Source organism: Leptodactylus fuscus, chromosome 1 (assembly GCF_031893055.1).
Source record: "Leptodactylus fuscus isolate aLepFus1 chromosome 1, aLepFus1.hap2, whole genome shotgun sequence".
Taxonomy (NCBI): domain Eukaryota; kingdom Metazoa; phylum Chordata; class Amphibia; order Anura; family Leptodactylidae; genus Leptodactylus; species Leptodactylus fuscus.
The window spans coordinates 154,044,133-154,066,899 of record NC_134265.1 but is presented as its reverse complement, the minus strand read 5'-3'; the positions used below and the strand labels follow the sequence as shown (position 1 = coordinate 154,066,899).

Genomic DNA, 22,767 nt, shown 5'->3' with positions numbered 1-22,767 from the left:
TCTAAATGTTTTCTGGGTCTATATTTGACATCTTAGACCAAGCTAGTAGGGTGATGGTCAGTCGGAAGGATCGACGTGATCTTTCACAAAAGTGCGAGCAGCAAAGGCTCCAGCGAGAATTGAACTCGCGACCCCTGGTTTACAAGGCCAGTGCTCTAACCACTGAGCTATGAAGCCAAGACAAAAACTCGCCTTCCTTTGGTTTACTTTTCCAAACCTCCTCCACAGTGAACTGGTGCATTACCAATTAGGTGCTCCGGCATGGGATAAGCATAAGTCAAAGACTCTATGAAATCTCAAGTGTAGAACTGATTGCGTGTTTATCGCTAGAGTGACAGAAGAAGGGAACAGGATACCAGTGGATTGGCAAGGAACATAACCCGACTACACGTCTTCATAAAACATCTTACGTTGTACATTACACTATTCCACTTCACTCAGCATGTGAGATCCTGAGACTCGAAAAGTTCTGCTAGCTAATATTAGCATAAATCTATAGCTTAACAACCCTGGTGGTAGACTTGTATACAAGTTGAATCTTTCATCAACATTTTTCCTAACTATAGTCTTATTTGTAAAAATAGGCTATATTTGGCACGTTTACATGGAGTCTATCAGCAGCAAATTGTTTACAAACCCCAACACAGTACCTTGTAGTGGTGTTTCTACACTTTCCAAATATGCCTCTGTTTTTCAACTTTGGTGCCCATCTTCATGTAAATGGCCATGTTAATTATATGCAAATGAGGAGAAAAATGCTTTGCTTTGCCCGGGAAACTAGAGCTGAGACTGAAGCCCATCAAGCTACGGCATACCCGCAAAGAACTAGTGCCTTCATTTTCATAGGAATAAAACAGCAATTTCTATGAAATTTTGCTCCAGAACTCAGCAAGGGTCCTATGAGTGGAAACTCCACTACAAACTAATGTGCTTAACTAAATTTACTTATGACACACTCCATCTAACCATAACAGAGATCCTGTTCCTGAAACCAAAGTACCAAAGCGTGGGTAAGATTTAAGCTAACACAAAGGCTTCAGCGAGAGTCGAACTCGCGACCCCTGGTTTACGAGACCAGTGCTCTAACCTCTGAGCTATGAAGCCTTCCTAGACCTATGTGTATATCGATATGTCGGAGCAAAGCTTTGTTTTAGAGCTCTAGAAGCTCTTTGGTGGTGGTTGTATTGATGACGGTAAAATACTTCATGGTAAAAGCACATGGAAACAGTTGAAAAATTTTCCTTTAGCAATGAATTTGACATTGGCATAGAAGAAGATCAATTTGCTAGGTACATGAAGGCTTATTCTTACCCGACCAGAGTAATAATTATTGCGTAAGACTTGTAAAACCTGTAAAGATGGATATGAGAAATATTCTAATACATGTTAGAGCTGCTCCACATTATAAAGAGTTTCAACGGGAGGTTGAACATGCCTAAATTCCTATTTAGACAGGCAAACATCTGAATGTTATAGATACCAAACAGAGATGCATCTCCACTCAAAGCGAGAAATGCTCCATGAGGATTTCATTTTCAAAGGTACAGTATTTAACCACCGTGTCTAAATGTTTTCTGGGTCTATATTTGACATCTTAGACCAAGCTAGTAGGGTGATGGTCAGTCGGAAGGATCGACGTGATCTTTCACAAAAGTGCGAGCAGCAAAGGCTCCAGCGAGAATTAAACTCACGATCCCTGGTTTACAAGACCAGTGCTCTAACCACAGAGCTATGAAGCCAAGACAAAAACTCTCCTTCCTTTGATTTACTTTTCCAAACCTCCTCCACAGTGAACTGGTGCATTACCAATTAGGTGCTCCGGCATGGGATAAGCATAAGTCAAAGACTCTATGAAATCTCAAGTGTAGAACTGATTGCGTGTTTATCGCTAGAGTGACAGAAGAAGGGAACAGGATACCAGTGGATTGGCAAGGAACATAACCCGACTACACGTCTTCATAAAACATCTTACGTTGTACATTACGCTATTCCACTTCACTCAGCATGTGAGATCCTGAGACTCGAAAAGTTCTGCTAGCTAATATTAGCATAAATCTATAGCTTAACAACCCTGGTGGTAGACTTGTATACAAGTTGAATCTTTCATCAACATTTTTCCTAACTATAGTCTTATTTGTAAAAATAGGCTATACTTGGCCCGTTTTCATGGAGTCTATCAGCAGCAAATTGTTTACAAACCCCAACACAGTACCTTGTAGTGGTGTTTCTACACTTTCCAAATATGCCTCTGTTTTTCAACTTCGGTGCCCATCTTCATGTAAATGGCCATGTTAATTATATGCAAATGAGCAGAAAAATGCTTTGCTTTGCCCGAGAAACTAGAGCTGAGACTGAAGCCCATCAAGCTACGGCATACCCGCAAAGAACTAGTGCCTTCATTTTCATAGGAATAAAACAGCAAGTTCTATGAAATTTTGCTCCAGAATTCAGCAAGGGTCCTATGAGTGGAAACTCCACTACAAACTAATGTGGTTAACTACATTTACTTATGACACACTCCATCTAACCATAACAGAGATCCTGTTCCTGAAACCAAAGTACCAAAGCGTGGGTAAGATTTAAGCTAACACAAAGGCTCCAGCGAGAATTGAACTCGCGACCCCTGGTTTACGAGACCAGTGCTCTAACCTCTGAGCTATGAAGCCTTCCTAGACCTATGTGTATATCGATATGTCGGAGCAAAGCTTTGTTTTAGAGCTCTAGAAGCTCTTTGGTGGTGTTTGTATTGATGACGGTAAAATACTTCATGGTAAAAGCACATGGAAACAGTTGAAAAATCTTCCTTTAGCAATGAATTTGACATTGCCATAGAAGAAGATCAATTTGCTAGGTACATGAAGGCTTATTCTTACCCGACCAGAGTAATAATTATTGCGTAAGACTTGTAAAACCTGTAAAGATGGATATGAGAAATATTCTAATACATGTTAGAGCTGCTCCACATTATAAAGAGTTTCAACGGGAGGTTGAACATGCCTAAATTCCTATTTAGACAGGCAAACATCTGAATGTTATAGATACCAAACAGAGATGCATCTCCACTCAAAGCGAGAAATGCTCCATGAGGATTTCATTTTCAAAGGTACAGTATTTAACCACCGTGTCTAAATGTTTTCTGGGTCTATATTTGACATCTTAGACCAAGCTAGTAGGGTGATGGTCAGTCGGAAGGATCGACGTGATCTTTCACAAAAGTGCGAGCAGCAAAGGCTCCAGCGAGAATTGAACTCGCGACTCCTCGTTTACAAGACCAGTGCTCTAACCTTTGAGCTATTAAGCCTTCCTAGACCTATGTGTATATCGATATGTCGGAGTAAAGCTTTGTTTTAGAGCTCTAGAAGCTCTTTGGTGGTGTTTGTATTGATGACGGTAAAATACTTCATGGTAAAAGCACATGGAAACAGTTGAAAAATCTTCCTTTAGCAATGAATTTGACATTGCCATAGAAGAAGATCCGTGTCTAAATGTTTTCTGGGTCTATATTTGACATCTTAGACCAAGCTAGTAGGGTGATGGTCAGTCGGAAGGATCGACGTGATCTTTCACAAAAGTGCGGGGGGGCGGAGCCTAACCGCTGAAGTGGATGGAGGTCTGAGCCTGCAGCTCCGTCTACAGAGCAGCCTTACCCCGACCCTACCGCAATTAACCGCCTGAAAATGGGCAAACAAAACCGGGAACGTGGAGGGGACCTGCCGGGGACACCAAACCGCAGGTCCAGTTCGGCAGAACTCCACAAATTCTTCCGAAAAAAGGCCTCTCAGTCTCCGGCCTTGGCACGCAAGATGGCGCCCGAAGATCTGCAGTCAGGGGACGCCCCTGAAGAGTCTGACGTGGAGAGCATGTCTGGCGCAGACATACAGGACACAGGTACGCGCCCCATTACCCAAGCCTTTCTCATGAAAGCCCTAGCAAAAACTATTGCCCCAGTTATGGCCGAATTAGCTGAGATGAAAGCCGAGCTCCAACACATGGGAGGCCGCGTAGATAGATTGGAGTCTGCCCACACGGACATAACACAACACACGGCCACAGCAGCATTGCATATCTCCAATCATCACAACCATCTCAATCGCCTCCATGACATGATTGAGGACTTGGAGAATAGGAACAGGAGAAGAAACATCAGACTGAAGGGCTTACCTGAGTCTTTCCCCCCTGACTCTCTGAGGGAGATCATGTCCGCCATCTTTACAGACATCCTAGGCTCAGAGAGGGCTGCATCCATCCAGATTGAGAGGGTACATCGCTCCATTAGGGCTAAGCCTGCAACTACAGAGCCTCCTAGGGACATAATATGTGGTCTATTGACTTCTGTGGACACAACAGAAGTCCTCATGGCGTCAAGGGACAAGAGACCCCTAATGTATGAGGGCCATGAAATACAGCTATATCAAGATCTGGCACCCTCCACACTCGCTAAGAGGAGATTATTGAAACCATTGCTAGCTACCCTGAGAGAGAAAGGCTTATCTTATGCGTGGCTGTTCCCATTCGGTCTCTCTGTCATGAATCAGGGCCGCAGGATATATTACTGGGTCTGGACCCGATACCCATACCATCTTGGTCAATGCTTCCCGAGGATGTGCACGATTGGCCACCCTTACCCACCCTGGAGAAACAGGCACCATATCGCAGATCTAAATCTCCGAAACAGAAGAAGCCGGTTGCTAGGGGCATTATCAGTGACTGATTCTTCCTCAGCCTTGTCGCCAACCCTTTTTCTTGACACTCTCCCTTAACAGACCTCTGTTATGTTCTGTTATTTCTTGTTATGACACCCACCTAGTATTACTTCTCAGGGACACATCACCCCAAGGTGTCCTCTACCGTTGGGGACGGACAGGACCGGTAGAGCATCCACGTTTTCTGCTATAAACTTTACCATCGGTTCCGTACCAGCTTCTCTATCTGGATCCAATGCTCTCCTCCCTTGATATAAACCCAACGGGACCTTTCCTCACAACACTGCTCGGAATCCCCCCATCCAGATGAGTCTCTTCACCTAATGTTATTGCCTTGTGTATTATTGAGGGTTCTTTCCCTCTCCCCTGGCCCCGAGTCCCCTGTTTCGGGTTCCGCGGCCGGGGGCGATGGATCCCCTCTAGCCTCCCTCTCCTCCTTCCTCCCTCCCCTCCCTCCTCCCCTTCCCTCAAGTTAGCCCGCAGTGTTATATGTCAAGAATTTATCTCTACCCGCATTCACAGTTATACTAAGTTCTTCGCTAAGCTCTCACAATGTGATGCATCCTACATAATATATGTCATTCTTACTCTTACTTAATGCATATGCCTTGTGTACAATAAGGGCTCTCTCCTTCCCCCCTGCCCCTGGGTCTCCCAGCTGGGTCCCACGGTCAGGGGTGATGGTCCCCCCCCCCCCCTCCTCTCTTCCCTCCCCTTTCCTTCTCCCCCCCCCCCCCTTACTCTACGGCTTTAGGCCTCCTTAAGCTAGCTTACAATGTTTTATGTTAAAAACTTTTTTCTCTGGTTAAGTTAATCAGTTATATTAAGCTTCTTACTAAGTTCATTAAGTTTTTTGTCTTAGTGTGACATATTTCTCATCTAGTATTTGGATTTCATAGCCATAGTAGTTTCACTGATATACTATTCCTCATCAATGCTTGCTCTTCTCTGGTGTCGCCTACTCTCAACCTCCCCTCCCTCTCTCCCTCCTCTGCTCCTACCCCTTGCCTTTTCTTCTCTCTCTCCCTTTTCATCCTGCTCCTGCTTTTCTCTTCAACCTACCAAAAACTTGTCTTTCATCCCTCCCTCTTCTCTTAATAGAGACTCAGAAATTTATATTTGTTACTGTTTCTCTAAATTATCTCTGTGGTGTCGTGCCCGCCCTGTTCGGCTCATACCTGAACCCCTACTCTCACCTGCTGACCTTAGCTAACTGTAGCACCAGATTACTCCCGGTGTCATAGCCCTCACTGCCTCAATCTCGTGGAACTCTCCCCAAAGCTTTAAAACTCCCGGTTCCCCTTCCCCTTCTCCTCTCCCTTTCTCCCCCACATCCTCCCCCCCCCCTCACCTCTACCTACCCCCTCCCCCCCACTACCTCTGCAGCTCTCCCCACTTCTCAACTCACATCACTCCATTCTCAACCCATTTAGTTACACGCCACTCTCTTTAGGGTCGTCAGGTAGGCTGTGACGATTAGGACTTTTACTTCGTTCCCCACCCACCCGCTATCCATACTCGGATAGCTCCGGAAAATTTTCTCTGCTAACCTCTGGCGAGTCTCAGGCACCCTCGCCAAAAAATTTTTTTTATTTCTCCCTGACTTTACATTATTCTCCCTCAGTTGACGTAGTCAGATACACTTTCCCCTCTCCCCTCCCCGACCCTCCCTATCCTATCCTCTCTAACACTCCTTCTCCGTCTGAACCCCACCCCCCCCCTTCTCCTCTCTTTCACTTTTTCTCCCTCCCCATTTCCCTTTTCTCTCTACGCCCCTCACGCTTCCCCCTCCCCTTCGCTCCCTTTATTCCCAACCCCTCCCTTTTTTCTTCTCCTCCCTCTAATACCTCACTGCTTACTCCCTTTCTGTATCTCTTTCTCTTCTTATACCTTTGGCTGGTTGCGGCCTGCGGCCAGGCCCTTCCTCGATATGTCAGACCACATTCTCACTTCCTTCAATGTCCACGGACTAAACTCCCCCAATAAACGATCACAAATATTTACCATCCTTAAAAGACTTCGCACCAAAATAGCTTTTCTGCAAGAAACACACTTCAAAACTGGAAAAATTCCGCGCTTCTCAACAAAATACTTCCCCCTTTCTTTCCACTCCACCAACCCCTCGGCAGCCACAAAAGGGGTCTCCATCCTTTTCCACCACTCAGTTCCCTTCCATTCCGCACAGACATATGCAGACGCAGATGGCAGGTTCTTGTTCCTCAAAGGCACAATCGCCTCTCAGAAATATACGTTTGTAAATGTGTATGCTCCCAATAAAGACCAGGTCCCTTGGCTACTAGAGGTCCTCAAAAAGCTAGAGTTATTTGCTGAAGGCCCAATCATACTAGCAGGCGACCTCAATCTAGCACTAGATCCATCTTTAGACACCTCCACAGGCTCCTCTTCCACACCGCAGAAAGCCAGAGGCAGGCTTCAACAAGATTTTTCTGACCTAAACTTAATAGATGTCTGGAGAACCCTTAATCCCACTACAAAAGACTTCTCCTTTTATTCTAACCCTCGAAATTCCTATCAACGCTTAGACTACTTTCTCCTCTCCACTGACCTATTACCCCATGTCACTAAGGCCAAAATAGATGTGATATCTGTCTCGGATCATGCCCCGGTATGGATCCAAGTTAACTTTGCCCAGCTCCCGAGGAAAGACTGGAACTGGAGGTTAAACGAATCACTCCTCGATAGATCAGATGTGACCGACTCAATCAAAAAACAACTAGAGACATATTTTAGCATCAATGCAAATTCAGACACTTGCCCCACAATTACATGGGAAGCCCACAAATCTGTGATAAGAGGGGCTTTCATCTCTATTGCTTCTAAACTTAAAAAAGAGTCACAGTTTGAACTCGACTCCATTCTCTCCAACATCTCAAAAATCGAAAGACTTCGCAAGGCCTCCCTTAGAACCAACTCGGACGCAGAATTGCGCTCCCTTAGAGAAAAACTGAAAGACATTATAAACTCCCGCACTGCAAAACAATTCCTCCACTTCCAGCACAGGATCTATGCCCATGGGGACAGAGGAGGTAAGCTCATGACCTCCATGATCAAAAAACAAAAATCAAACTGTTTTATTTCAGAGATTAAAGACCATTTAGGGATAACTAGGCGCTCCACCAAGGACATCTCATACGCGTTCCACAAATTTTACACAGATCTTTACAATCTCACCTCACACCGCACTAATGAGAACATCTCTCTCCACAAAAACAAAATAAATGACTTCTTATCCTCTGTAAACCTTCCTTCTTTAACCAACGAGGACATCTCTCCCCTCCTCGACCCCATATCTCATGAAGAAATAAGACAGGTTTTAAACAGCTTTCCTAAAGGCAAAAGCCCTGGACCGGATGGCTTCCCCCTTCATTACTATAAAACCTTTCTCTCCACACTTCTACCCCACTTTGCCCTTTCTTGTAATGCTCTCCTCTCTGGAAAAGCACTCCTGAAACACGCTCAAGAAGCCCATATCACAATCTTACCCAAAGAGGGAAAAGACCCTAGCGCCTGCGGTAGCTACAGACCCATCTCATTGCTAAATGTCGACCTTAAACTGTGGGCAAAGATCCTAGCATATAGAATTAAGTCCCTCATCCCTAAACTTTTACACCCGGACCAAGCCGGCTTTGTTCTAGGGAGGGAGGGGAAAGATAATTCCCATCGCCTCCTTCATGCTATCGCCCACGCAAAGAAAACTCACTCGGACTTGATACTATTAGGAATAGATGCCGAAAAGGCCTTTGATCGAGTTGACTGGCTCTTTATGAAGGCCACCCTCGAAAAATTTGGTTTTCCTCCAGAGTTTATCACCGCCATTTTCTCCCTTTACGACACTCCTTATGCAAAACTAAAAATTAACGGTACTTTGTCAACCCCCTTTCACATCACGAATGGAACACGACAGGGTTGCCCCCTATCCCCCTCTTTGTTTATTCTAACCCTGGAGCCTCTTTTACAGCTAATTAGGTCCAATCCTGACATTCACGGCTTAAACATAGGGAAGCACACCTTACATACAGCCGCCTTTGCAGACGACGTACTCATTCTGATCTCAAATCCTGAACTAGCTCTGCCAACCATTACTAACCTAATCAGTAACTACAGCACTGTAGCGGGCTACAAAGCTAATCTTGACAAATCAGAAGTCCTAAACATTAATATCCCCCGGAATCGTGCGACTCAAATAGCCGCTTCCACCTCTTTGAAATGGACCTCCAGCAAGATCAAATATCTAGGTATCTACTTAACAGCAGACATCAAGGATCTCTATGAGGCCAACTTTGTCCCGCTCCTGGCGGACATCAGAAAAATGTTAATGTCCTACCAAGGCATGCCCTTTTCATGGTTTGGCAGACGCAACCTCCTGCAGACCTATGCCCTACCCAAAGTACTCTATAGACTCCACATGCTTCCAATTCGTTTACCCCCTCAATTTTTTAAATCCTTAAAATCCCTCTTCTCTTCCTTTCTTTGGAGAGGAAAACACCCGAGACTCTCCATGGCTTTGCTGCTGAAGAAGAAACAAGCAGGTGGGATTGGCCTCCCTAACGTCTTTAGTTACTACAAAGCGGTCCAACTGAAACGTTGGATGGACCTCACGTACAATTCCTCGAACCTCCTGATAGCAGACCTGTCACGCACCACCTTTGGACACTCTACCCTCTCCGACCTCTGGCTTTATGGCCGCCCCGGACATAAGTCCAGCAACGTTCACCATCTTCTCCTTGGAGCTTGCGAAACATGGCGAGATGCGAGAGACACCCTAGCTCCATACCCCTCTCCTCTCCTATCACTAGGCACCCTACCTGAATTCTTAGGAAAGTCGAGTCTGGCAAACCTCCCTGTTTGGTCAACTCTAATCCCTAAAAAACTCTTTGATGTCCTGGGACCCGACCGAAAATTTGATCCAGAGACCTTTCACTCATTGCTCGCAGATATGCCCAGCCCTTCCTTCCTACACACATTACATTTGGAAGGCATAATTAAACAAGCCACTGCCCTGGGGACTATACGGACCTCGCTGACCACATTCGAACGCTCAGTCATGGCAAAACACAAGCTTCTCCACAAAACCTCATATGTTCTTTCATCTCACATTGACCCCTTGGTGATTCAGAAACCCGCCTTCTTATTCGCCTGGGAAGATGACCTTAACGTTACATTCTCGGACGAACAAGTGCAACAAGTTCTGTCACATTCTCATGGGTTTTCCCCTTGTGTTCGCCTCCAAGAATCTCACTATAAACTGCTCACCAGGTGGTATCGGACACCAGACTGGCTACTGAAGCATAATCTGACAGACAAATCATCTTGTTGGAGATGTGGATCTCAGGAAGGTTCCCTGCTCCATATATGGTGGTCCTGCCCTAAAATACAGACTTACTGGCTATCGATTCAAGAAGTAATCCGCGAGCTTACCTCCCCGTCATTTGAACTAACGGACACTATGGTCCTACTGGCCCTCCCGTCCTCCACTTACAAACCTTCAAAATCCAACCTCTTATCTTTACTGATACTAGCAGCAAATGCCTTAATTCCGTTGAAGTGGCTGTCCTCTGACCCCCCTACCAAATCAGAATGGATAGGGAAAGTAAATCAAATTTCTAGATTTGAGGAACTGACGTCCTGGAAAAATAGATCTCATCACAAATTTGAAAAGATTTGGACCCCCTGGCGGTCGCTCTGGCCGCGGGTCGCAACCTAGTCTGCATTCCCTCCTATTCCCCCCCTCCCTCCTCTTTCCCCACTGCCCCCTCAATATCTCATTCACCCGCCCCCCCCCCTCTCCCCTCTCCCCTCTCGCACATCCTCTCCCACCTACCCTTCCCCCCCCCACTTTCCGCATACGTGTGCCTGATAATGGTCAACTGAGTTTGTTTTATCATATATTGTCCCCCTACAATAGCTTGACTACTCCAAAGCTTACCAACCACAACACCTCCCTGTCTACCTATCTTTTGATTAAGCCCCACCTTCAACTCTCGTTCACCAGGTGCACAGGGATCCATTCCTCTAGTTATTGATTTTTGGCAGGCGCCATGTCTGCCGTAAAGTCAAATACTGAACAAGCCACTACTACTTGCTCTTCCATTCTTTCCATAAACCTCTCACATGTAAGATGTTTTGGTTTGATTGTCATCTCAGTTCTCCCCACCTTGTTTCATTACCAATGTTTTATCACATATGTTTTATCACCAACGATTTGTACTCACAATTGTAATAACTTCCTATTTCTTCGCGATTGTAACCCCTACCCAATCGTATATTCTCTATTTGTTGTAGTCCTATTATAAATTTCAATAAAAATATTATAAAAAAAAAAAAAAAAGTGCGAGCAGCAAAGGCTCCAGCGAGAATTGAACTCGCGACCCCTGATTTTCAAGACCAGTGCTCTAACCACTGAGCTATGAAGCCAAGACAAAAACTCCCCTTCCTTTGGTTTACTTTCCCAAATTTCCTCCACAGTGAACTGGTGCATTACCAATTAGGTGCTCCGGCATGGGATAAGCATAAGTCAAAGACTCTATGAAATCTCAAGTGTAGAACTGATTGCGTGTTTATCGCTAGAGTGACAGAAGAAGGGAACAGGATACCAGTGGATTGGCAAGGAACATAACCCGACTACACGTCTTCATAAAACATCTTACGTTGTACATTACGCTATTCCACTTCACTCAGCATGTGAGATCCTGAGACTCGAAAAGTTCTGCTAGCTAATATTAGCATAAATCTATAGCTTAACAACCCTGGTGGTAGACTTGTATACAAGTTGAATCTTTCATCAACATTTTTCCTAACTATAGTCTTATTTGTAAAAATAGGCTATATTTGGCCCGTTTACATGGAGTCTATCAGCAGCATATTGTTTACAAACCCCAACACAGTACCTTGTAGTGGTGTTTCTACACTTTCCAAATATGCCTCTGTTTTTCAACTTTCGTGCCCATCTTCATGTAAATGGCCATGTTAATTATATGCAAATGAGGAGAAAAATGCTTTGCTTTGCCCGGGAAACTAGAGCTGAGACTGAAGCCCATCAAGCTACGGCATACCCGCAAAGAACTAGTGCCTTCATTTTCATAGGAATAAAACAGCAATTTCTATGAAATTTTGCTCCAGAACTCAGCAAGGGTCTTATGAGTGGAAACTCCACTACAAACTAATGTGGTTAACTACATTTACTTATGACACACTCCATCTAACCATAACAGAGATCCTGTTCCTGAAACCAAAGTACCAAAGCGTGGGTAAGATTTAAGCTAACACAAAGGCTTCAGCGAGAGTCGAACTCGCGACCCCTGGTTTACGAGACCAGTGCTCTAACCTCTGAGTTATGAAGCCTTCCTAGACCTATGTGTATATCGATATGTCGGAGCAAAGCTTTGTTTTAGAGCTCTAGAAGCTCTTTGGTGGTGTTTGTATTGATGACGGTAAAATACTTCATGGTAAAAGCACATGGAAACAGTTGAAAAATCTTCCTTTAGCAATGAATTTGACATTGCCATAGAAGAAGATCAATTTGCTAGGTACATGAAGGCTTATTCTTACCCGACCAGAGTAATAATTATTGCGTAAGACTTGTAAAACCTGTAAAGATGGATATGAGAAATATTCTAATACATGTTAGAGCTGCTCCACATTATAAAGAGTTTCAACGGGAGGTTGAACATGCCTAAATTCCTATTTAGACAGGCAAACATCTGAATGTTATAGATACCAAACAGAGATGCATCTCCACTCAAAGCGAGAAATGCTCCATGAGGATTTCATTTTCAAAGGTACAGTATTTAACCACCGTGTCTAAATGTTTTCTGGGTCTATATTTGACATCTTAGACCAAGCTAGTAGGGTGATGGTCAGTCGGAAAGATAGACGTGATCTTTCACAAAAGTGCGAGCAGCAAAGACTCCAGCGAGAATTGAACTCGCGACCCCTGGTTTACAAGACCAGTGCTCTAACCACTGAGCTATGAAGCCAAGACAAAAACTCGCCTTCCTTTGGTTTACTTTTCCAAACCTCCTCCACAGTGAACTGGTGCATTACCAATTAGGTGCTCCGGCATGAGATAAGCATAAGTCAAAGACTCTATGAAATCTGAAGTGTAGAACTGATTGCGTGTTTATCGCTAGAATGACAGAAGAAGGGAACAGGATACCAGTGGATTGGCAAGGAACATAACCCGACTACACGTCTTCATAAAACATCTTACGTTGTACATTACGCTATTCCACTTCACTCAGCATGTGAGATCCTGAGACTCGAAAAGTTCTGCTAGCTAATATTAGCATAAATCTATAGCTTAACAACCCTGGTGGTAGACTTGTATACAAGTTGAATCTTTCATCAACATTTTTCCTAACTATAGTCTTATTTGTAAAAATAGGCTATATTTGGCCCGTTTACATGGAGTCTATCAGCAGCAAATTGTTTACAAACCCCAACACAGTACCTTGTAGTGGTGTTTCTACACTTTCCAAATATGCCTCTGTTTTTCAACTTTGGTGCCCATCTTCATGTAAATGGCCATGTTAATTATATGCAAATGAGGAGAAAAACGCTTTGCTTTGCCCGGGAAACTAGAGCTGAGACTGAAGCCCATCAAGCTACGGCATACCCGCAAAGAACTAGTGCCTTCATTTTCATAGGAATAAAACAGCAATTTCTATGAAATTTTGCTCCAGAACTCAGCAAGGGTCTTATGAGTGGAAACTCCACTACAAACTAATGTGGTTAACTACATTTACTTATGACACACTCCATCTAACCATAACAGAGATCCTGTTCCTGAAACCAAAGTACCAAAGCGTGGGTAAGATTTAAGCTAACACAAAGGCTTCAGCGAGAGTCGAACTCGCGACCCCTGGTTTACGAGACCAGTGCTCTAACCTCTGAGCTATGAAGCCTTCCTAGACCTATGTGTATATCGATATGTCGGAGCAAAGCTTTGTTTTAGAGCTCTAGAAGCTCTTTGGTGGTGTTTGTATTGATGATGGTAAAATACTTCATGGTAAAAGCACATGGAAACAGTTGAAAAATCTTCCTTTAGCAATGAATTTGACATTGCCATAGAAGAAGATCAATTTGCTAGGTACATGAAGGCTTATTCTTACCTGACCAGAGTAATAATTATTGCGTAAGACTTGTAAAACCTGTAAAGATGGATATGAGAAATATTCTAATACATGTTAGAGCTGCTCCACATTATAAAGAGTTTCAACGGGAGGTTGAACATGCCTAAATTCCTATTTAGACAGGCAAACATCCGAATGTTATAGATACCAAACAGAGATGCATCTCCACTCAAAGCGAGAAATGCTCCATGAGGATTTCATTTTCAAAGGTACAGTATTTAACCACCGTGTCTAAATGTTTTCTGGGTCTATATTTGACATCTTAGACCAAGCTAGTAGGGTGATGGTCAGTCGGAAGGATCGACGTGATCTTTCACAAAAGTGCGAGCAGCAAAGGCTCCAGCGAGAATTGAACTCGCGACTCTTGGTTTACAAGACCAGTACTCTAACCACTGAGCTATGAAGCCAAGACAAAAACTCCCCTTCCTTTGGTTTACTTTTCCAAACCTCCTCCACAGTGAACTGGTGCATTACCAATTAGGTGCTCCGGCATGGGATAAGCATAAGTCAAAGACTCTATGAAATCTCAAGTGTAGAACTGATTGCGTGTTTATCGCTAGAGTGACAGAAGAAGGGAACAGGATACCAGTGGATTGGCAAGGAACATAACCCGACTACACGTCTTCATAAAACATCTTACGTTGTACATTACGCTATTCCACTTCACTCAGCATGTGAGATCCTGAGACTTGAAAAGTTCTGCTAGCTAATATTAGCATAAATCTATAGCTTAACAACCCTGGTGGTAGACTTGTATACAAGTTGAATCTTTCATCAACATTTTTCCTAACTATAGTCTTATTTGTAAAAATAGGCTATATTTGGCCCGTTTACATGGAGTCTATCAGCAGCAAATTGTTTACAAACCCCAACACACTACCATGTAGTGGTGTCTCTACACTTTCCAAATATGCCTCTGTTTTTCAACTTTCGTGCCCATCTTCATGTAAATGGCCATGTTAATTATATGCAAATGAGGAGAAAAATGCTTTGCTTTGCCCGGGAAACTAGAGCTGAGACTGAAGCCCATCAAGCTACGGCATACCCGCAAAGAACTAGTGCCTTCATTTTCATAGGAATAAAACAGCAATTTCTATGAAATTTTGCTCCAGAACTCAGCAAGGGTCCTATGAGTGGAAACTCCACTACAAACTAATGTGCTTAACTAAATCTACTTATGACACACTCCATCTAACCATAACAGAGATCCTGTTCCTGAAACCAAAGTACCAAAGCGTGGGTAAGATTTAAGCTAACACAAAGGCTTCAGCGAGAGTCGAACTCGCGACCCCTGATTTACGAGACCAGTGCTCTAACCTCTGAGCTATGAAGCCTTCCTAGACCTATGTGTATATCGATATGTCAGAGCAAAGCTTTGTTTTAGAGCTCTAGAAGCTCTTTGGTGGTGTTTGTATTGATGACGGTAAAATACTTCATGGTAAAAGCACATGGAAACAGTTGAAAAATCTTCCTTTAGCAATGAATTTGACATTGCCATAGAAGAAGATCAATTTGCTAGGTACATGAAGGCTTATTCTTACCCGACCAGAGTAATAATTATTGCGTAAGACTTGTAAAACCTGTAAAGATGGATATGAGAAATATTCTAATACATGTTAGAGCTGCTCCACATTATAAAGAGTTTCAACGGGAGGTTGAACATGCCTAAATTCCTATTTAGACAGGCAAACATCTGAATGTTATAGATACCAAACAGAGATGCATCTCCAGTCAAAGCGAGAAATGCTCCATGAGGATTTCATTTTCAAAGGTACAGTATTTAACCACCGTGTCTAAATGTTTTCTGGGTCTATATTTGACATCTTAGACCAAGCTAGTAGGGTGATGGTCAGTCGGAAGGATCGACGTGATGTTTCACAAAAGTGCGAACAGCAAAGGCTCCAGCGAGAATTGAACTCGCGACCCCTGGTTTACAAGACCAGTGCTCTAACCACTGAGATATGAAGCCAAGACAAAAACTCGCCTTCCTTTGGTTTACTTTTCCAAACCTCCTCCACAGTGAACTGGTGCATTACCAATTAGGTGCTCCGGCATGGGATAAGCATAAGTCAAAGACTCTATGAAATCTCAAGTGTAGAACTGATTGCGTGTTTATCGCTAGAGTGACAGAAGAAGGGAACAGGATACCAGTGGATTGGCAAGGAACATAACCCGACTACACGTCTTCATAAAACATCTTACGTTGTACATTACGCTATTCCACTTCACTCAGCATGTGAGATCCTGAGACTCGAAAAGTTCTGCTAGCTAATATTAGCATAAATCTATAGCTTAACAACCCTGGTGGTAGACTTGTATACAAGTTGAATCTTTCATCAACATTTTTCCTAACTATAGTCTTATTTGTAAAAATAGGCTATATTTGGCCCGTTTACATGGAGTCTATCAGCAGAATATTGTTTACAAACCCCAACACAGTACCTTGTAGTGGTGTTTCTACACTTTCCAAATATGCCTCTGTTTTTCAACTTTGGTGCCCATCTTCATGTAAATGGCCATGTTAATTATATGCAAATGAGGAGAAAAATGCTTTGCTTTGCCCGGGAAACTAGAGCTGAGACTGAAGCCCATCAAGCTACGGCATACCCGCAAAGAACTAGTGCCTTCATTTTCATAGGAATAAAACAGCAATTTCTATGAAATTTTGCTCCAGAACTCAGCAAGGGTCCTATGAGTGGAAACTCCACTACAAACTAATGTGGTTAACTACATTTACTTATGACACACTCCATCTAACCATAACAGAGATCCTGTTCCTGAAACCAAAGTAACAAACCGTGGGTAAGATTTAAGCTAACACAAAGGCTTCAGCGAGAGTCGAACTCGCGACCCCTGGTTTACGAGACCAGTGCTCTAAGCTCTGAGCTATGAAGCCTTCCTAGACCTATGTGTATATCGATATGTCAGAGCAAAGCTTTGTTTTAGAGCTCTAGAAGCTCTTTGGTGGTGTTTGTATTGATGACGGTAAAATACTTCATGGTAAAAGCACATGGAGACAGTTGAAAAATCTTCCTTTAGCAATGAATTTGACATTGCCATAGAAGAAGATCAATTTGCTAGGTACATGAAGGCTTATTCTTACCCGACCAGTGTAATAATTATTGCGTAAGACTTGTAAAACCTGTAAAGATGGATATGAGAAATATTCTAATACATGTTAGAGCTGCTCCACATTATAAAGAGTTTCAACGGGAGGTTGAACATGCCTAAATTCCTATTTAGACAGATAAACATCTGAATGTTATAGATACCAAACAGAGATGCATCTCCACTCAAAGCGAGAAATGCTCCATGAGGATTTCATTTTTAAAGGTACAGTATTTAACCACCGTGTCTAAATGTTTTCTGGGTCTATATTTGACATCTTAGACCAAGCTAGTAGGGTGATGGTCAGTCGGAAAGATAGACGTGATCTTTCACAAAAGTGCGAACAGCAAAGGCTCCAGCGAGAATTGAACTCGCGACCCCTGGTTTACAAGACCAGTGCTCTAACCACTGAGCTATGAAGCCAAGACAAAAACTCATCTTCCTTTGGTTTACTTTTCCAAACCTTCTCCACAGTGAACTGGTGCATTACCAATTAGGTGCTCCGGCATGGGATAAGCATAAGTCAAAGACTCTATGAAATCTCAAGTGTAGAACTGATTGCGTGTTTATCGCTAGAGTGACAGAAGAAGGGAACAGGATACCAGTGGATTGGCAAGGAACATAACCCGACTACACGTCTTCATAAAACATCTTACGTTGTACATTACGCTATTCCACTTCACTCAGCATGTGAGATCCTGAGACTCGAAAAGTTCTGCTAGCTAATATTAGCATAAATCTATAGCTTAACAACCCTGGTGGTAGACTTGTATACAAGTTGAATCTTTCATCAACATTTTTCCTAACTATAGTCTTATTTGTAAAAATAGGCTATATTTGGCCCGTTTACATGGAGTCTATCAGCAGAATATTGTTTACAAACCCCAACACAGTACCTTGTAGTGGTGTTTCTACACTTTCCAAATATGCCTCTGTTTTTCAACTTTGGTGCCCATCTTCATGTAAATGGCCATGTTAATTATATGCAAATGAGGAGAAAAATGCTTTGCTTTGCCCGGGAAACTAGAGCTGAGACTGAAGCCCATCAAGCTACGGCATACCCGCAAAGAACTAGTGCCTTCATTTTCATAGGAATAAAACAGCAATTTCTATGAAATTTTGCTCCAGAACTCAGCAAGGGTCCTATGAGTGGAAACTCCACTACAAACTAATGTGCTTAACTAAATTTACTTATGACACACTCCATCTAACCATAACAGAGATCCTGTTCCTGAAACCAAAGTACCAAAGCGTGGGTAAGATTTAAGCTAACACAAAGGCTTCAGCGAGAGTCGAACTCGCGACCCCTGGTTTACGAGACCAGTGCTCTAACCTCTGAGCTATGAAGCCTTCCTAGACCTATGTGTATATCGATATGTCAGAGCAAAGCTTTGTTTTAGAGCTCTAGAAGCTCTTTGGTGGTGTTTGTATTGATGACGGTAAAATACTTCATGGTAAAAGCACATGGAAACAGTTGAAAAATCTTCCTTTAGCAATGAATTTGACATTGCCATAGAAGAAGATCAATTTGCTAGGTACATGAAGGCTGATTCTTACCCGACCAGAGTAATAATTATTGCGTAAGACTTGTAAAACCTGTAAAGATGGATATGAGAAATATTCTAATACATGTTAGAGCTGCTCCACATTATAAAGAGTTTCAACGGGAGGTTGAACATGCCTAAATTCCTATTTAGACAGGCAAACATCTGAATGTTATAGATACCAAACAGAGATGCATCTCCACTCAAAGCGAGAAATGCTCCATGAGGATTTCATTTTCAAAGGTACAGTATTTAACCACCGTGTCTAAATGTTTTCTGGGTCTATATTTGACATCTTAGACCAAGCTAGTAGGGTGATGGTCAGTCGGAAGGATCGACGTGATCTTTCACAAAAGTGCGAGCAGCAAAGGCTCCAGCGAGAATTGAACTCGCGACCCCTGGTTTACAAGACCAGTGCTCTAACCACTGAGCTATGAAGCCAAGACAAAAACTCTTCTTCCTTTGGTTTACTTTTCCAAACCTCCTCCACAGTGAACTGGTGCATTACCAATTAGGTGCTCCGGCATGGGATAAGCATAAGTCAAAGACTCTATGAAATCTCAAGTGTAGAACTGATTGCGTGTTTATCGCTAGAGTGACAGAAGAAGGGAACAGGATACCAGTGGATTGGCAAGGAACATAACCCGACTACACGTCTTCATAAAACATCTTACGTTGTACATTACGCTATTCCACTTCACTCGGCATGTGAGATCCTGAGACTCGAAAAGTTCTGCTAGCTAATATTAGCATAAATCTATAGCTTAACAACCCTGGTGGTAGACTTGTATACAAGTTGAATCTTTCATCAACATTTTTCCTAACTATAGTCTTATTTGTAAAAATAGGCTATATTTGGCCCGTTTACATGGAGTCTATCAGCAGCAAATTGTTTACAAACCCCAACACAGTACCTTGTAGTGGTGTTTCTACACTTTCCAAATATGCCTCTGTTTTTCAACTTTGGTGCCCATCTTCATGTAAATGGCCATGTTAATTATATGCAAATGAGGAGAAAAATGCTTTGCTTTGCCCGGGAAACTAGAGCTGAGACTGAAGCCCATCAAGCTACGGCATACCCGCAAAGAACTAGTGCCTTCATTTTCATAGGAATAAAACAGCAATTTCTATGAAATTTTGCTCCAGAACTCAGCAAGGGTCCTATGAGTGGAAACTCCACTACAAACTAATGTGGTTAACTACATTTACTTATGACACACTCCATCTAACCATAACAGAGATCCTGTTCCTGAAACCAAAGTACCAAAGCGTGGGTAAGATTTAAGATAACACAAAGGCTTCAGCGAGAGTCGAACTCGCGACCCCTGGTTTACAAGACCAGTGCTCTAACCTTTGAGCTATTAAGCCTTCCTAGACCTATGTGTATATCGATATGTCGGAGCAAAGCTTTGTTTTAGAGCTCTAGAAGCTCTTTGGTGGTGTTTGTATTGATGACGGTAAAATACTTCATGGTAAAAGAACATGGAAACAGTTGAAAAATCTTCCTTTAGCAATGAATTTGACATTGCCATTGAAGAAGATCAATTTGCTAGGTACATGAAGGCTTATTCTTACCCGACCAGAGTAATAATTATTGCGTAAGACTTGTAAAACCTGTAAAGATGGATATGAGAAATATTCTAATACATGTTAGAGCTGCTCCACATTATAAAGAGTTTCAACGGGAGGTTGAACATGCCTAATTTCCTATTTAGACAGGCAAACATCTGAATGTTATAGATACCAAACAGAGATGCATCTCCACTCAAAGCGAGAAATGCTCCATGAGGATTTCATTTTCAAAGGTACAGTATTTAACCACCGTGTCTAAATGTTTTCTGGGTCTATATTTGACATCTTAGACCAAGCTAGTAGGGTGATGGTCAGTCGAAAGGATCGACGTGATCTTTCACAAAAGTGCAACCAGCAAAGGCTCCAGCGAGAATTGAACTCGCGACCCCTGGTTTACAAGACCAGTGCTCTAACCACTGAGCTATGAAGCCAAGACAAAAACTCCACTTCCTTTGGTTTACTTTTCCAAACCTCCTCCACAGTGAACTGGTGCATTACCAATTAGGTGCTCCGGCATGGGATAAGCATAAGTCAAAGACTCTATGAAATCTCAAGTGTAGAACTGATTGCGTGTTTATCGCTAGAGTGACAGAAGAAGGGAACAGGATACCAGTGGATTGGCAAGGAACATAACCCGACTACACGTCTTCATAAAACATCTTACGTTGTACATTACGCTATTCTACTTCACTCAGCATGTGAGATCCTGAGACTCGAAAAGTTCTGCTAGCTAATATTAGCATAAATCTATAGCTTAACAACCCTGGTGGTAGACTTGTATACAAGTTGAATCTTTCATCAACATTTTTCCTAACTATAGTCTTATTTGTAAAAATAGGCTATATTTGGCCCGTTTACATGGAGTCTATCAACAGCAAATTGTTTACAAACCCCAACACAGTACCTTGTAGTGGTGTTTCTACACTTTCCAAATATGTCTGTTTTTCAACTTTGGTGCCCATCTTCATGTAAATGGCCATGTTAATTATATGCAAATGAGGAGAAAAATGCTTTGCTTTGCCCGGGAAACTAGAGCTGAGACTGAAGCCCATCAAGCTACGGCATACCCGCAAAGAACTAGTGCCTTCATTTTCATAGGAATAAAACAGCAATTTCTATGAAATTTTGCTCCAGAACTCAGCAAGGGTCCTATGAGTGGAAACTCCACTACAAACTAATGTGGTTAACTAAATTTACTTATGACACACTCCATCTAACCATAACAGAGATCCTGTTCCTGAAACCAAAGTAACAAAGCGTGGGTAAGATTTAAGCTAACACAAAGGCTTCAGCGAGAGTCGAACTCGCGACCCCTGGTCTACGAGACCAGTGCTCTAACCTCTGAGCTATGAAGCCTTCCTAGACCTATGTGTATATCGATATGTCGGAGCAAAGCTTTGTTTTAGAGCTCTAGAAGCTCTTTGGTGGTGTTTGTATTGATGACGGTAAAATACTTCATGGTAAAAGCACATGGAAACAGTTGAAAAATCTTCCTTTAGCAATGAATTTGACATTGCCATAGAAGAAGATCAATTTGCTAGGTACATGAAGGCTTATTCTTACCCGACCAGAGTAATAATTATTGCGTAAGACTTGTAAAACCTGTAAAGATGGATATGAGAAATATTCTAATACATGTTAGAGCTGCTCCACATTATAAAGAGTTTCAACGGGAGGTTGAACATGCCTAAATTCCTATTTAGACAGGCAAACATCTGAATGTTATAGATACCAAACAGAGATGCATCTCCACTCAAAGCGAGAAATGCTCCATGAGGATTTCATTTTCAAAGGTACAGTATTTAACCACCGTGTCTAAATGTTTTCTGGGTCTATATTTGACATCTTAGACCAAGCTAGTAGGGTGATGGTCAGTCGGAAGGATCGACGTGATCTTTCACAAAAGTGCGAGCAGCAAAGACTCCAGCGAGAATTGAACTCGCGACCCCTGGTTTACAAGACCAGTGCTCTAACCACTGAGCTATGAAGCCAAGACAAAAACTCCCCTTCCTTTGGTTTACTTTTCCAAACCTCCTCCACAGTGAACTGGTGCATTACCAATTAGGTGCTCCGGCATGGGATAAGCATAAGTCAAAGACTCTATGAAATCTCAAGTGTAGAACTGATTGCGTGTTTATCGCTAGAGTGACAGAAGAAGGGAACAGGATACCAGTGGATTGGCAAGGAACATAACCCGACTACACGTCTTCATAAAACATCTTACGTTGTACATTACGCTATTCCACTTCACTCAGCATGTGAGATCCTGAGACTCGAAAAGTTCTGCTAGCTAATATTAGCATAAATCTATAGCTTAACAACCCTGGTGGTAGACTTGTATACAAGTTGAATCTTTCATCAACATTTTTCCTAACTGTAGTCTTATTTGTAAAAATAGGCTATATTTGGCCCGTTTACATGGAGTCTATCAGCAGCAAATTGTTTACAAACCCCAACACAGTACCTTGTAGTGGTGTTTCTACACTTTCCAAATATGCCTCTGTTTTTCAACTTTGGTGCCCATCTTCATGTAAATGGCCATGTTAATTATATGCAAATGAGGAGAAAAATGCTTTGCTTTGCCCGGGAAACTAGAGCTGAGACTGAAGCCCATCAAGCTACGGCATACCCGCAAAGAACTAGTGCCTTCATTTTCATAGGAATAAAACAGCAATTTCTATGAAATTT

General features: G+C 42.7%; 1 protein-coding gene and 20 non-coding genes across 21 annotated transcripts in view; all 21 read right to left on the bottom strand.

Annotated features, from left to right (window-relative positions):
• APBA1 (amyloid beta precursor protein binding family A member 1) overlaps nt 1-22,767 on the bottom strand; it is a 567,069-nt gene that overhangs the window by 296,917 nt on the left and 247,385 nt on the right. The gene's annotated exons all lie outside the window — the stretch shown is intronic.
• TRNAT-UGU (transfer RNA threonine (anticodon UGU)) lies at nt 105-177 on the bottom strand. The gene has a single exon. It is a non-coding gene; the product is annotated as a tRNA-Thr (tRNA).
• Nucleotides 1,032-1,104, bottom strand: TRNAT-CGU (transfer RNA threonine (anticodon CGU)). Its single transcript has one exon. It is a non-coding gene; the product is annotated as a tRNA-Thr (tRNA).
• TRNAT-UGU (transfer RNA threonine (anticodon UGU)) lies at nt 1,667-1,739 on the bottom strand. The gene has a single exon. It is a non-coding gene; the product is annotated as a tRNA-Thr (tRNA).
• Nucleotides 2,594-2,666, bottom strand: TRNAT-CGU (transfer RNA threonine (anticodon CGU)). The gene has a single exon. It is a non-coding gene; the product is annotated as a tRNA-Thr (tRNA).
• Nucleotides 3,229-3,301, bottom strand: TRNAT-UGU (transfer RNA threonine (anticodon UGU)). The gene has a single exon. It is a non-coding gene; the product is annotated as a tRNA-Thr (tRNA).
• Nucleotides 11,066-11,138, bottom strand: TRNAS-UGA (transfer RNA serine (anticodon UGA)). The gene has a single exon. It is a non-coding gene; the product is annotated as a tRNA-Ser (tRNA).
• TRNAT-CGU (transfer RNA threonine (anticodon CGU)) lies at nt 11,993-12,065 on the bottom strand. Its single transcript has one exon. It is a non-coding gene; the product is annotated as a tRNA-Thr (tRNA).
• On the bottom strand, nt 12,628-12,700 carry TRNAT-UGU (transfer RNA threonine (anticodon UGU)). Its single transcript has one exon. It is a non-coding gene; the product is annotated as a tRNA-Thr (tRNA).
• TRNAT-CGU (transfer RNA threonine (anticodon CGU)) lies at nt 13,555-13,627 on the bottom strand. The gene has a single exon. It is a non-coding gene; the product is annotated as a tRNA-Thr (tRNA).
• TRNAT-UGU (transfer RNA threonine (anticodon UGU)) lies at nt 14,190-14,262 on the bottom strand. The gene has a single exon. It is a non-coding gene; the product is annotated as a tRNA-Thr (tRNA).
• TRNAT-CGU (transfer RNA threonine (anticodon CGU)) lies at nt 15,117-15,189 on the bottom strand. The gene has a single exon. It is a non-coding gene; the product is annotated as a tRNA-Thr (tRNA).
• On the bottom strand, nt 15,752-15,824 carry TRNAT-UGU (transfer RNA threonine (anticodon UGU)). Its single transcript has one exon. It is a non-coding gene; the product is annotated as a tRNA-Thr (tRNA).
• Nucleotides 16,679-16,751, bottom strand: TRNAT-CGU (transfer RNA threonine (anticodon CGU)). The gene has a single exon. It is a non-coding gene; the product is annotated as a tRNA-Thr (tRNA).
• TRNAT-UGU (transfer RNA threonine (anticodon UGU)) lies at nt 17,314-17,386 on the bottom strand. Its single transcript has one exon. It is a non-coding gene; the product is annotated as a tRNA-Thr (tRNA).
• TRNAT-CGU (transfer RNA threonine (anticodon CGU)) lies at nt 18,241-18,313 on the bottom strand. Its single transcript has one exon. It is a non-coding gene; the product is annotated as a tRNA-Thr (tRNA).
• On the bottom strand, nt 18,876-18,948 carry TRNAT-UGU (transfer RNA threonine (anticodon UGU)). Its single transcript has one exon. It is a non-coding gene; the product is annotated as a tRNA-Thr (tRNA).
• Nucleotides 19,803-19,875, bottom strand: TRNAT-UGU (transfer RNA threonine (anticodon UGU)). The gene has a single exon. It is a non-coding gene; the product is annotated as a tRNA-Thr (tRNA).
• Nucleotides 20,438-20,510, bottom strand: TRNAT-UGU (transfer RNA threonine (anticodon UGU)). Its single transcript has one exon. It is a non-coding gene; the product is annotated as a tRNA-Thr (tRNA).
• TRNAT-CGU (transfer RNA threonine (anticodon CGU)) lies at nt 21,363-21,435 on the bottom strand. The gene has a single exon. It is a non-coding gene; the product is annotated as a tRNA-Thr (tRNA).
• On the bottom strand, nt 21,998-22,070 carry TRNAT-UGU (transfer RNA threonine (anticodon UGU)). The gene has a single exon. It is a non-coding gene; the product is annotated as a tRNA-Thr (tRNA).